The sequence below is a fragment of the Haliotis rubra genome, unplaced genomic scaffold (assembly GCF_003918875.1).
Source record: "Haliotis rubra isolate DU_JTF1 unplaced genomic scaffold, ASM391887v1 Scf654, whole genome shotgun sequence".
Lineage (NCBI taxonomy): Eukaryota > Metazoa > Mollusca > Gastropoda > Lepetellida > Haliotidae > Haliotis > Haliotis rubra.
In genome coordinates, this window is record NW_025767362.1 from 66,170 (window position 1) to 81,797 (window position 15,628).

Below are 15,628 nucleotides of genomic sequence, written 5' to 3' on the forward strand. Positions count from 1 at the left end.
TTCTCAACTGTAATGGCGATTCAAGGCTGTTATCATCACGTTTTATGTTCTAGGAATTTCACTGTTGTGCGACTCTCCTGACAATTCAGATGGATATGCCATCAACCTTTATTTCTTGTTTTAACTAACTGTTTTAAAGTTTGTTTCCACTGGATAGTGAACGGTTATTTCTCAAGGTCTCAACATGTAGGCCGTCATCGTCGTCTGAAAGCTGCGTTCCCTGTTTCACGAATTTGTGGAACTGTTGTGATCGACAGTATTTCATTCTGGCTCATTTGTTGACAACTTGTTTTTAAAACAAACAAGTCCAAAATGTCTGGTCATCAAAGGTGAGATATATATCATAAATACAATGAGTTTATTTATATCACAAAACCTTTTTGTTGCGCATGCACTGAAAATCAGCATTACGACTTCGAGGACAAACTAGGCTAATATTGGTTTGTTTACAAATTCCGTTAGATAATATGAGTCTTAAGTGTTTCTATAAGAAGATATTTTACAATAAATGTGGGATATTCACTTGTATGTTTGCATAGTTGTGGGATGGGACAAATTTTGAATCTTCTTGAATATCGCATTTTCAATCACACCAGTGGTCATAATTCAGGCTCCGAAATCGGACAACATTGCAGACATACAAATGAAACATTGTAGATGAGCAAGGACTGTTACAACATTTAACATCACATCTTTTGCTCACTTCAGTCAAACTTAAGTTGTCGAAAAAAAATTACACGCATTGAATCCTTTTCTCAGCTGTCTGTAGAAAATGGCCGCCATATTGTCTCGGAATGTTGTCACTCGGCTGACATAGTGGATTCACGCATCAACCTCCCCTGAATTGTTGTGGTACATCTCGGTAATTTAAATGAAATGTGCTGTTTAAGTATCCACTCATTCTTTGATTTGTGTATGCGTTATGAAGTCAGTAGTTACGTGCATTGTCTTGACTGAGGTACTGATGGGGGACACTGACACAAATTGGAGCATACTAACCTGACCCAATTTTATAAATATATGTTGGCACAGCTAATTAAACTCACTCTTTATTTCATTAATTTGGCATGTTTACCAACATGTTTTGTATTACAATGTCAATGATTTCTAGAGTTACTTTTTTCCTCAGATGTACTGAATTTTATTGATATGATATCTAGATTAGTTTTTTGTGTGTGCTTTCTTGATATTTTGATGGATTTATTTAGCTTAATGGTGCAATTTAGCATACAAGACTGGACATATTGCTTTTGTGCAGAAGGTTTGCCCTGATGCTTTTAAAGATGACAGATAAAGTTTTGGACCTTTCAGGTTTCATGTGACAATTTCAGTTTGTGTTTTCATTGATCAAAACAGAAAAGTGTTATCCGGTCGGCTGTATTGCACAAACATCTCTTCATGGACATGATGGACTTATTCCCAATGTCACGTTCTCGATCTATAGTAACTGCTGTCATCAATAGATAACAAAACACTAAAATTGTTCACCATCAAAGCAAAATCATGCTGTGCTGCCTGTGTATTGTCATGTTTATTTATTGTAATAGTGACAGCTTGTGGGACACAGGTAATTAATGCTCCAATATATTATGTTGATCATTTGAACTTGTAAAACCATTCTGAGATGACATGATTGATATGAACATGCACCAAAAATTCATCGACATGTTATTTTTTGTCAGAGTTGCTGCTTTTGCATATGTAGTCTAGACTTAGTTTTATTCATCACGAAAAGACAATCTAATATATTTGAATGTAACTTTTGAGTGGAAATTAACATTGCTGGATGTTTTGCTTACCAATCATTTCAATGTAGAAAATGATTCCAAGGAATCCGCTTTCTTTCTTTTTTTGTGTGTGTGTAAACGACGAAGTACTGATAATAACATTTAACCTTCTGACACCATTGACATTAGATTATTATTCTTGAAAGACATTTTTAAGAAATTGTTCACACCTTATAAATGGACATATGCCTATAAAGTAGTTGTTAATTTTCAGTAATTTATTACTGGTTTTTGTTTACCTCCATTTGTCTTGCACATAATCCATCATTTCTAGTTAGTACAGGGAGGTAACTGGTGTCCATGCTTACTTGATATGAGTGCAGTTTTGTTGACAGAGGTTTTGATTATGTTCAAAACACTTATTTTAATTGGGGCAATGAGAAATTACCTTAAACAACATGCTAGTAGAAATATTTCCAAAAAGAAGTCAACTCATTGGTTAACAATACCCAATAGATTGGACCCCGGAGAGGAGCAGTGTAAGTAAAGCCCAAAGAAAAACCATTAATAACCAGTGAATGCTAACATGTGAGAAAATAGGTAAAATAAATTATCATGAGCCCAATACCCTTTCAGTTTGGTAAGTTCCATCATGTGTTCATCTACTGATACTACTGGTGATCGTATGTTGAAGTGTGTGGATCAACTTGCCCAGGGGTTTTAGAATTATTCAACCGAAATCAAAATCACACAATCCATACTTTGGATCTACCAGGATAGAAACTTCCTTGTACTTTGTATATAATTAATAGCTACATTCCCGTAAATAACAGAACTGGTCTCGTAAATAACAGAACTGGTCTCGTTTTAAAATTGCTCAGAGAAATCTGATTAGATTTTTGTCATGGCACTCATTATCCACATTCACAAGGATAATTTGGCCTATTTCGGACCCGTTTCTCTGTGTCAAACACAGCAAATAATCTGTAAATCACTAAATGTTTACAATGAGAGTCTAAAGTAATATAAACAAAACATGTCAAGTAAATCAGTTCCTAAAGGTACATGTACATGCATATTCTAGAGGTACTTTTGAAACCTTATCCTCAGATCCCTATCAATATAGTATCATATTTTATGTACTGATACAAGTATCTAATGTTGATGTTTCAATATTTTAAAGAATGTTTTTGTAAATGCAGTAACATTGAAGGTTAATGTGGTACGATATTGTATTTGCACAGCAGTTTGATTTTAGGGTACTTTTTGACAGAAAATAGGACATAGTTAACACAGGCAGTGAGTGTTCAAATTGTCAGTGCTAAATGTCTTTTTTAGGAACAGGAATTGCAGAATGTATCATGTTCGTTTTGGTAGTTTGATGATGCAATCTCTATGTACTAAGCATGATGTAAGGAATCGTGTACAGTCATCAATGCTTGAGTCATTACTTTAGTGAGGGCTACTTGCAGCAGGGTAGCAGCTATCTAGGACACTCTGAGCAGAATGATGGAAGAATTGTTATTGATTGAGAAAGCACTTTGACTGGATGTGCCTGCAGTGGCTGATGCTGTCTGCATCAGGTTACAGGTTGCATTAACACAGTCAATCCCAGTAATTGATTTGTTTGGTTATTAATGTCTTAGTGTACATCTCAGTTTGTAGGATTCCGTTGCACTTGCATGTTTTCATGTTGGGAATGATTCAGTGGTGCTCTGGCTGGTGGCTGTGTTTATGTTTGTACAGGTATCAATCATATCTATGATAACAATGTGTTATGAAGTAGCATGTCAGTGTTGATATTGTGACCTTATATTTTGTCAAGTAGACAGTGCATACTGGACAATCTTTAAGGCTATGTTACCATATCAGTCATCCTGATCCTGTTGATGCCTATTTCCTATTGTAAGGTGCAAATGTTATGATTTTCAGATCTTCTGAGATCATGTTTCGACATCATAGCAGTGTTTTGTTAGTGGCCCTGAGTTATGGTAGAGTTGAATTTTTGTTTCTCAGATTTAGTCATGTAGAAATTATGCTAAACAAAGTATTTGAAATGGCACCTTTGTTTTTTAAGATCTTTGTTAAGGTAATTTTGTTTCAAATGCTGTTTGTAGCATGTGTGAGACAGGTAATGGGAGGAAGGTTGTGAAATATGCATGACTTAACTTTAGTGATAACTATCCACAGTAAGAGATGTAACACCAATATGGGCTTCCTAACTTGTGACAGCCTGAGGGTTATAGACCACCATACAGATAACATAGCTGATAAAACGATCATGAGTGATGGGCACTGGTAGATTATATATTCCCTGTATTGAATAATGTATGTGTACGGTGTGTACGGTGGGCGCGGTGGGCGAACTGGCTAAAGCGCCAGGCTAGTGATTCAGCGAGCTTGAGGTGACGGGATCGAGCCCACCTGTGACCGGGTGTAAAAACCTTGGAGTCAACTTTGTGTGCAGACTCTTTCAGTGTTGTCACAACCCCTAGTGTACAGTACACAACCCTGTGCACTTAAAAGAACTCACGAATCCGTTGGTATATGACCAGATGGTGGCCACATGAATACGTGCAAACACCCAGTTGCGGGTACAGCAACGTGCAGTGAACTTGGACAAAGTACTGTGACTATGTGTCCCAGTCCACCCAGCTGTGAATGGGTACCTCGTAAGGATGGGAATGCCACAATAACTCGGTGCGCCTAGTGGCTGCAAGAGTTGTATGCTCCCCAGGGAGTTGAGATTGAAAATGACAATGCCGTTGAGATTGACATCCAGTGAACGAGGGAAAAACAAAGCGCCTTTGAGCAGCTGAGCTGGGCTGGATATCGGTGCTATATGTATATGTTAGTGTGTATGTGTGTGTGTGTGTGTGTGTGTGTGTGTGTGTGTGTATGTGTGTGTGTGTATGTGTGTGTGTGTGTGTGTGTGTATGTGTGTGTGTGTGTGTGTGTGTGTGTGTGTGTGTGTGTGTGTGTGTGTGTGTGTGTACACACAAAAGCTGTCATTAGTCTCATGTTGGGAGTGTAAGGTGTCATATATTGTTTATCTGCAGTAGCTGACCGTTTGACAGTCAGCTGTCAACACGTTTGTTAATAATTGTGGATATGGGCTGAAAATACCCACAATGCATAACTATCATTCTTTATACATGTAATAGTTTACGATGTGAAAAGAATTTTGAATATGGTAACAATGAAATTGTTTAAGAAAATGTTTTTTCTACAGTGTTCATTTGAAAAATGTCACATCACATTTTGCCCATGTCAAATATTATTCTGAATGCTGGAGTTTAGTGTGGAATCCCCTGTGGCATGACTGTTTGCTGACACTTGAAATATAATTTACTCAGAATAAGAACTGTAAGCATTAGCCCAGCATAATTAGCTGCAAAAGATTCTTAGATGATCCGTCCTTATGAATACAGAGGAACAGTGTTATGTCAAAACAATCTGGTTATCATTACAGTGATGTTGCTTGACTATTGGTTGATTAAGGGATTAATTACTGTTGAAGCTTGTTTAAGATTCTTTGATTATATTGGTCACAGAGACCTACATGACATCCATATTTTGACAAGCATATTATGACAAGCATATTTAGCTCGGGACTGTGCTGTGATTTGTCAGTAATGTGCCAGTGGTGTATGACTGACGTATTAATGTTATTAATGAATAATTATGTATACATCTGCACCACATACATTGGGTACCATTGAAACCATTTTGGGTACCATATTGTTTGATATCCTTCCTTTAAATACTTAAGTTCTTAAGATTTGGGGGTGGTGGGGTATCCTAGCGGTTAAAGCCTTTCGCTTCTCACGCTGAAGGCCCGGGTTTGATTTCCCACATGGGTACAATGTGAGAATCCCAGTTCAGGTGTCCCCTGCAGTGTTGTTGCTGGAATATTACTAAAAGTGGCATAAAGGCATACTCACTCACTCCTAAGACTGAAGGGAGAGGATCTCCCTCAATGGTATTCCATGTCAGTCCTTGGACTATCAAGCACCTTTTGTTGGAATGTGTGGATTCCAGCCGTGCTTGCTCACTCACTCACTCACTCACTCACTCACTCACTCACTCACTCACTCACTCACTCACTCACTCACTCACTCACTCACTCACTCCTCACTCACTCACTCACTCACTCACTCACTCACTCACTCACTCACTCACTCACTCACTCACTCACTCACTCACACTTGACCGCCTCCGTGGTGTAGTGGTTAGAGCATCCACCCGGAGAGACGTTAAAATATGGTACTTGTTGGTCCCTGCCTGGCGTTCGGCATTAATGGGTACAACAAGGACTGGTCGGCTCGGAGTCAGTATATTGTATCTTAGTGGGGTATTCATGCTTCACTGCGGCATGGTATCTCAGTGGGCTAGCACTATAAAACCAGCTTAAGTCTGGGCTAGTACAAGCAGCCGCATATACACATACACATGCATGCACGTCGTCATATGAGCGATATAATCTCAAGCACGACGTAAAAACCAATTTCACTCATTCACTCACTCACTCACTCACTCACACAAGATTAGATGTGAAGCAGGTGTATAAGAAGCCGCAATTCAATGCAGAAGCCAGTAATAGTGGGTTCAAATCCCACGTTAATATTATGTTTTCAGATTTGTCCATTGCCTTGTCTTTGGGTAACACCAATGAGAAAAAGTCTAGACTCTTTATTTCTTCAGGCTATATTATATTTAACACTAAAATGGACGAACATTTTATTCAAATGTGCATAATCAGGGTCATGTATACGAAACAGAAGTACAATTCTAAATGGCAATACTGTGAAGCAAGTTAGTCAGTCTGTTTAGACAATGTCAGGGTTTTATCTACAAAGTGAGAATAATAGTAAAGTAAAGAAAATGTAATTTTCTGAGTAAAATTGATATTTTATACTTATCCTGACTCATGTATTATTGCTTGTCTCCTTTCCTTCCCGAACGTTAGTGGAACACTTGTATCTCCTTTTTGAAGCTCCCTTCAATAAAGCAGACGTAAAATCACTACTCACCATGAGTTGTCTTCCTCTCAGTTTTGGCGGGAAAACGGCGCCACCTGTCTTCCCACGCTTCACTCTCTCCGAATAGCTAGCCCGACACTTCGATTTACAGGGAAATCCAAAGTTCCTAGCGGGGAGGTTGGGAGGGCTTACCTCATGAGTCAGGATAAGTATAAAATATCAATTTTACTCAGAAAATTACATATTTTTCCTTATCCTGACTCATGTATTATTGCTTGTAGAATCCTGGTAGCACGGAACTGGTGGTGGGACAAGCCGCTTCTGGATTCAATTAGTGATTTTTTACGTCTTGATATCGTGACCCTTTATGAGAGATCTCCGTCTGTGTCGCTGTCGATATCGGGATGAAAAGACGCTTGGATTTTTCGTCTCCTGGTCCTAGACCTTTGTATGTAGACTTTCAATGCTCTTACTGGGCATAAGGATAAGTCCTGTGTATCCTGTGGCCCAAGGACTGATGATAGTGCTGGGATGTGGAATTGTCTGTCCGGTTGACCTGGCAGTTGATTCTTTGCTATAAAGTCCCATCTCAGTCCCAAGGACTATATAGTGCGATGTTTCGATTTCCGTCAGATCGTGTCCTCTCAAAGTCTAGAGCATGTTTTCGACATCCTTGCTGCTCTTGCTATTTCCGAAGGCGATCAGGAATAGAGTTTTTCTCGTCAAGAACTCAAAAGATGTCCTATCTAATGATTCATAAAAAGCGTCACTGGTGAGATGCCAGAACTATGTTGAGGTCCCACCGGAGCTTTAAATCTCTGCTGTTGGTCCTCCAGTTTAAAAAGAGTAGTAAGGCCAGTAACTCTGGTACCTTAGTCAGTTTTACACTCATCCTCATAGTGATAACTGAGCTAAATGCCGCTAGGTATGTTGAGAGTGTTGACCCTTTCAACCGCTTCGTTTGTCTTAGGTGACAAAGATAGTCCGCCACTTGAGGGTGTGTCGCTTTTATGGCTGTGAAGCTTGTTTTCAAAGCGTAGGTCTCGAAGCTTCGCCATTTGTCGTCGTACAAGTTGCGTGTTGACTTGCGTAAAGCAAGCGTGACTGCGTTCGCTGCTCTGGCGGAATATCCTCTCTTAATCAAGCACACCTAGATACGCTCCACGCGTGTAGCCGGAACGCCTGTGGGTTGCCGTGTGCTTGCTTTGTATGTGGATGTACTAGCAAGTTCGTCCACTCTGGTAGTTGCAGTTGAGGCGGTCCTAGTTCTTGTATGAGAATGGGGAACCATATTCTCGCTGGCCAGTAAGGTGCGACCAAAATCAGTTGCAGGTTCTTCGTCTGTATGATTTTCTGCAACACTTTCGGTATTAGAGCTGGTGGTGGGAACGCGTAAGCGTTTAGTCCTTCCCAAGAGATGCTTAGAGCATCTGTTGCCCATGCTCGTGGATCTGGTATTGGAGAGACGAATGTTACCAGTTGATTGTTGAATCTTGTGGCAAATAGGTCTATTAGTGGCGCTCCTATCTCTTGTATGATCTGTTTGAAGATCTCTGGATGTAGCATCCATTCTGTTGGGGATGGAGATAGTGCGTCTGCTATCACATTTTTGGCTCCTGGGATGTGGCATGCTTTTATGTGGATGTTCAGATTGTCTATTATGCTGAACAGTTGAAGGCAGAGGTTCAGAAGGTTCGCCGACCTTGTTGATCCTTGTCTGTTTATGTAGAACGCCACTGTGGAGTTGTCCGTGTGTACCGTTAGATGAGCATTTTTTAAAATGCTGGTCCAGTGGAGTATGGCGTTTATCACTGCTTTCATTTCCAGCTTGTTGATGTGCAGATCTTTCTCGTCTATTGTCCATTTCCCAGCTGACACTTCGTTGTCGAGGTGTGCTCCCCAACCTTGGAGAGATGCGTCCACATAGAGATTCGTCTTGCACTCCGGCTCTGCTAAGTAGGTGCCTCCGCAAACATTCGATCTCTGAGTCCACCATATTAGATATGGTTTTAGTCTGTCCGGGAGTCCGAAGGGGTCCGGATGGTCCAGATATACATTCACGAAGACCTGTAGTGGGCGTAGTTGTAATCTCCCTCTGCGCGTCATATCCTGTGCTGATGTGAGGAGACCCAACAGACTCTGCCACTGTCGGAGTGGCCACGGAGAGAGTAGAGCTTGCGATACCATCTGTTGTATCTTTAGCCAACGGTCCTCTGGTACTGCTATGCGGTTTTCTGTTGTGATGAGCCGAATTCCTAGGAACTGCAGGTCATGTGTAGGCTCTAGTTCCGACTTGAGGAGATTCACTAGCCACCCTAGTTGAGTGAGAAGCCTGATGGTAAAGTCCAGCTGTAGTCTGAGATGATTGGGATCTTGATGAGCTTGAATCCCGTCGTCTAGGTAGAACGCACTGCGTAGACCTGGATGATGTAGGTATGTGACTATGGGCTTGGTCACACAACCAGGGGGCCGATGATATTCCAAATGGCAGGACTTTCCATTGGTAGTGTCGTCCGTCTAGTACGAATCTCAGGTACTTCCTTGATTCCGGATGTATAGGAATATGCAGGTATGCGTCCTGTAGATCTATGCTGACCATGTGGTCCAACGGACGGACGAGATGTAGTAGTTGTGGTAGATGATCATGCTGAACTTTTGTGGTTTGCGTAGATAATCTCTGTTGAATGTCCTCATGTTGTAAATTAGTCGGAACTTTTATTTGGAGTTTTTCTTTGGTACGAGGAAAACTGGGGAGTAGAATCCTGGTGAGATCTGGTCCTGGTCTATCACCTCTATGGCATCCTTCTCTAGTAGAGATGTGACCGCTTCTTGTAGCCTCTCTGTCCGCTGGGTTGCAAAGTTGAACCTCTGTGGTGCGTTTGTTAGTGGAGGGGCTGCTTGTAGTTGTATGTGATATCCGTCTCTTAGGATGTTGGATACAAAAGGATCTTGAAGAATTCCCCAGTTCTCCCAGTAGTGTTGTAGACGTCCACCCACTTGGGAAGGTTGAACAGGAACGGCTGGGGGTGGAAGACTCCAGTCATTCCGAACCCGACTTTCATCGTCTATAGCCTCTGGCGCCTCTGGGTGCCCTGCCTCGTCCGGGTCGTCCTCTATAGTTGCCGGATGGGCTTAATTTTAAAAGAATCCTTTCCTCCTTTGGAGGTCCCCATTTTCTTTTCTCTTGCTTTCTGGATGCCTGCAAATTTCGATTTGCCCGAGTAGCGTTGGGACGTCTGTCTGATGACACTGGCTAGTGTATCAATGGACCTTATCATCAAGACTTCCCTAGATTACTCCGTGACTTCCTTGGCGACCTCGTCAATCTCCCATGCAAAGATGGATGTTGTAGACCATGGAGCTCTGTACAGCGTCTTGGTGAAGCGTTCACTCCAGTTGCATGATGACAATAGTCCTTGTCTTCTAGCTAGCGTCAATGCTGCTGATATGGAAGATAGATGCTCCGACATAAATTGGTGGTCCTTTTTCTGCGTTAGTAGGGCAGAATAAATCATCCGGTCTTCCTCTGCAGTAGAGTTCTTAAACTTGGTGATGAGCGTCTCATTAACTGCCCTGGATATGTTATGTCTGAAGAACATCCTTCTGGTCATAGTGTCTATCTGTGCCAGCTTTTTGTCATCAATCTTGTAAGATTTGGTCCGGGAGTCGTTGATGATTTTATAGTTCTCATCTATTTCTTGTGCCTTCATGAAGGGGTCCATGTTGTGTAGTGATTTCGGCCGAAAAGGTCCTCTTAATCTGCGAAGAACTGCCCGTAGAGCTGCTTGAAGTCTTAGGGGTGTAAGGCTTCTTCTGCGTAGAAGATGGCCTCTTCTTCTTCGTATGGGTTGAGGAGTTGTCCGATGTAGAAGACCTTTTCTTCGGTGTAATGGCGGACAACATCCCACGTCCATCCTCATAGGACGCCTCCGGCAGGTCACTGGATGGAAGTATGTCGTCTGACGACGATTGACAGCTCTTGAGGGACTCAGCCGGTTTATCCATGACTTGTAAAAGTCGTCTGGATTTATCATTAGCATGCCTAAGTACAGAGAAAGACTAATTATTAAATTGAATTTGTGTTAATTGCTGACATAAGTTACAGCGAGAGCTGGAAGTACATATTGTTGTGCAACTGGGGCACAGTAAATGCGGGTCTGCAGCAGATAACCTAAACCTACAACGAAAACAGGTTTTCATGAAATGTAAACAACTGAACAATCACGTAAAAACCGTGAATAAACAGTCAAATTACGAATAAATTTCAAACCATATTGTAGAAGGATACTCCCTAAAGCCTTATAAAGGTACTTTATAGGGAAATAACTAATTAATCAAAGGATATAGTGCCGTATTGGAGACACAGGTGCTCTCCCAACCGTCCACTAGGGCGAAGAAGGAGAGAGTGAAGCGTGGGAAGACGGGTGGCGCCGTTTTCCCGACAAAACTGAGAGGAAGACAACTCATGGTGAGTAGTGATTTTACGTCTGCTTTATTGAAGGGTGCTTCAAAAAGGAGATACAAGTGTTCCACTAACGTTCGGGAAGGAGGAGACAAGCAATAATACATGAGTCAGGATAAGGAAAAAATTTTGTTTTTCAATGTATTTCTGTAAGAGTATGGCTACTGCATGTGAGGAGTCACCAGTAGGTACAAATCGGATATACACAGTCACTAGTCTGTTAGTCTGTGACTGTTGAATACCTAGATGGAATATAGTTGATGTACATATGGTGAACAAATAGTGTCTATCCCTGAAGACATGAGAAAGTGACAACCTTGTTTTTGTTCTGGATGGGATTAGTCTGTTTATTGAAGTACACATCAAAGGGTTAACAAGGTTAAGGTGTTCAGTAATCATGGTAAAAGCTACTAGTTCCCTTTCAGCTGACTTAGTATGTAGCGGGGAGGCATTGTTCTTTTCTCTGCATTTTGGATTATACTCCTCTAACATACTTTTGTTTAACACATTCAAGTGTTCTAATAATGAAAGTAAACTTGTAGGTTAGGTTCCTAGAATCAGGTTTTTGTTATCTGTTTCCAATCGGCCGAGATTGTATTCATCCATATCAATAGGCATTCTCTTCCCACAGAGGTTACTCCTGTCATATCTTCCTACGTAACCTCTGTTCTAATACGGCCCTTTCATGGTGTGAGCGTTCAAGACTGGTGATTGGAGGCAATCAGATTTAGTTGTGCAATCAGCGACGTTTATCAAAAGTGATCATTCGCAAGGCCTCGGTAATTTCCGTATGCTTCGAGAAAACTAAACCTCTTCCCCTGCGCGATGCGCAAACGTTTCTTCTAGACAGAACTCAGTCATGTTATGGCGGATCAGTGGCGTCTCCATCGCCCTCGTTGACAACGGACAAGCTAGCCATTAAACGTCTTGTGTGTAACATCAACACAAGTCCCCGGCAGATGGGGGATATTTGTGGCCCCACATTGCTTGTGTTAGTCAAGTTGAATCTAAGTCGATGTGACACGTGTTATGATTGGACAGAAAGAAGGGAGATAATTCGTTTTGCGATCTTTTGCCGCTAGGGGATTTTACGAGAACCAGGAAATATGGCCGTATTAGAACAGAGGTTCGTAGGAAGATATGACAAGTAACCTCTGTGGGAAGAGAATGATCAATAGGCAGCCTTTAGTTGACACAAATACATGTAGCTGCATTTCCTTCATAGAAATCATGCATAAGAACTATACCCATAGCCGGGGAATATTTGTATGATTATGGTTTGAGCCAATGTTTCTCTTTTCATTCAAGACAAGTTCTGCAAAAGAAAACAATTGTCACATGGTGTGTATTTCATAGGAAGAATACATAACTTTTCTAATTTGCAAAACCTAACACAGAGTTAACTGTGTCAATCGTCAAAGTTGTGCTGTGGTAATAATATTGTGTATGATATATCCTCTGTGGGCATCTCCATCTCATCTACCTGTTTATTTGCACCAGACATTCTAACATATTACAAGCTCAACTTCTGTCGCTTTGTTAACGATTGACATGTTGTTCAAAATCTTTTGGTTCCTGTCACATTAACTAGTCTCACTTCGTTTTCAACATATTGAACTGATGGTCAACATGGATTAAGAGTTGATTGAAAAATGAGTGTATTTCTGGTGACAGACTGATGCTTTTTTATCAGTTGAGTAAATATCTTTGATTTAAAGATTTCGTTAGGGCTGAGACGATTCACTGATACATCATGATACATTTAAGTTTGATACAGCTATCATATCGTTGACTGGTGTATCGATACAAAACTATACACAACTTTTTTTCAAAACAGTAATTTCTTAAACATGTTAAAGTATTTAGAGAAAAATATGCAAGCATGATAGAGTTACTTGTTTGTTTATTACAATAGTGTTATTGTTATACACAAATACCTTGAAATAGATCATTTTAAATCTTAATATTGTGTCATTCTGTCAAGGGGTATGTATCGTGAAACGTATTGTATCGCAGGTAAAATATCGCGATAGGTATCATATCGTGACATAGTGTATCATCCCAGCCCTAGATTTCATATCAGGTTTGCGCACATGGCTAAAATGTGTGAAGCCAATTTTTGTTGTCCCCTGCCATCATATGGCTGGAATATTGCTAAAAGCGGTGTAAAATTTAACTCACTCACTAGGTTAGATTTGGGTATGATTTAAGATCCAGAAGCTGGTTTGATTCACATTTAGATTTGTTAGGATTAAGCTAGATGCAGCTGCATACAATTTCTGAGAACACAAGAACCCTTTCTGATTGGTAAAGATCCTTTATGGAACATATATTCAGAGCGCAAATGAGAGCTTTTGAAATATTAAAATGTAATGATATTTAGGATGGTAAAGCATGAAGGAACAGTAAAACAAGCATTTGGTTCAACAACATGACAGTTGTCATAGAGGAAAACAACGTGTGAAATCCAATGCCATATGTAACTGTTACAGTAAGCAAGGAACAGTAAGAATGCTTTTTACAGAAAATTTGGTGGCATCCCATATGTGTGCAAGTATGGATGAACATACAGAAGCAGTTGGCATATACTAGACTAACGCTTTGTCTCTGAATATATAATTTTGATTGTAACAAATAAACCCATTTAAATTGAAAAGGAGCCCAAGGAGGACCAGAGATTCAGAACCTGGGGAAATCTAGATTTGCTTCATTTAGGGCTTTAGCACTGCAGGGAGGGCTAGGCAGTAGGGAAAATAATATAGTTCAGGGACTGTGATACAAAGTAGGCATATATGTGCATGATGCATAAGATCATTGTTTAATAGAGTTTTGATTATTCCCTTGATTGCAATGCTTTTTGCAGTTTCAGCATTCAACTTTCATACCTCAGTTTTGAAATAACCAGAACAGATATGTAAATGATTAGCAATTAAGAATGTCTAACCCTTAAGAAAGGCATAAAAACAACAACCCCACATTGATGAATGAAAAAGACAAAATTTGTTTGACTGTGCACTTTGACTGTCTGAATAGATCCTCAAAATAGTACTGTGCTTTGAGCGTTGCGCAGGTGGCCTTCACCTTTGTTGTGCGATCACCTGGGTGGTATTTAGGTAGTAGCGTGTGTGTGCTTTGTGACAAACACATTTGTAAACATGAAGGCAAGTACCTGGTCCTAACATACTGGCTTCTACACACACTCAGTTGCTCTTCACATTCAGCCCATGCTTGCACATGTTATGTTGGTGATCTTATATGCTTCCTACTTGCATGGAACTGTTCTTTGGATGTATGTGTACTGTGGTTACAGCGCACAGATAGGCATTGTTTATAGACATCATAACTAGGGCATGAATTAAAAGAAAAAGTACAGCTTATTCAAGTCTGGTAAATTATGATGAATTTGATTTTGTTGAAATTTCTTGCTCTAATATGATTTGTGAAATATGAAATAAAAATGTAGAACATGTTCTTAACTCATGAAATTTATGGGATACAAATCTCCTTCAATGTGTCTCAGCCACCAAATGTTAAATGCTTGCAGACGGACAGAAGACTATTAGATGTTTGAAACCCCAAACATTTCAGCATGACATTAAGGTGTTTGTTGTTGATTGGGGGCTGTGGGGTAGCCTAGTGGTTAAAGTGTTCACTCGTCACGCCTAAGACCCGGGTTCGATTCCCCACATGGGTACAGTGTGTGATGCACATTTCTGGTGTCCTCCGCCGTGATATTGCTGGAATATTGCTAAATGTGGCGTAAAAGCATACTCACTCACTGTTGTTGATTGGTTCATTCATGTCAGTAAACATAGGGTAACTTTGCAGAACAGAGGGAATCATTATGTAAACACATCAACATCAGCAAATCAGAATTTCAGAAGTTTAATTCTGTTGTATGATGGAAACATGTACCATACCACAACAAACAACATGCAATCCTTTGGTTTCTTTTCTGCTAAAACCAATGCAAAGTTTGTGAGTTAGATGGGGGAAGTGTTTGAGACAGCCAGCAGGTGTTTGGTGACAAGGTGTAGTCTCCACATGACAAGTCCAGATCACATTTGCTCCTTTCAGGCCTGGTAGATGCCTGTCAGCTACAGACCACAGCCAATGTCCCATCCTGTGGTAGTAATCCCTTGTTGCATTACTAAGCCAACATACACAGTTTGTAATTAACTGTCTTTTTAGTGGTTTGTTTACAAATTCAGCCTTACTTGGATGCCAATCTTGTGTAGATATGATGCATTTGCTTTGTCCATTCCAATTGATTTTGACTAAAGTAAGAAATTAATATGTAGCTGAAAGAAACTTTATCACACTGATTGGAAAGTGTCCTGATTTTATTGAATATATGAAATAATAAAAAGATAAATAATAAATCACATATACTGTGAATCCTTGTTATTTTGGCCTACGTATAGTTGGAACGATGTTGCTGCCACTGTGTCCGAGTG

The 15,628-nt window shown here is 40.3% G+C and overlaps 1 protein-coding gene across 2 annotated transcripts in view; it reads left to right on the forward strand.

The window, feature by feature from the left end:
- The window catches only part of LOC124257247 (AF4/FMR2 family member 4-like), a 118,074-nt gene continuing 102,446 nt past the window's right edge, over positions 1-15,628 (forward strand). For both annotated transcript variants that reach the window (XM_046691260.1, XM_046691261.1), the window contains exon 1: positions 1-329. The gene's annotated coding sequence lies outside the window, so the exon portion shown is untranslated. The remainder of the gene's footprint in view (positions 330-15,628) is intronic.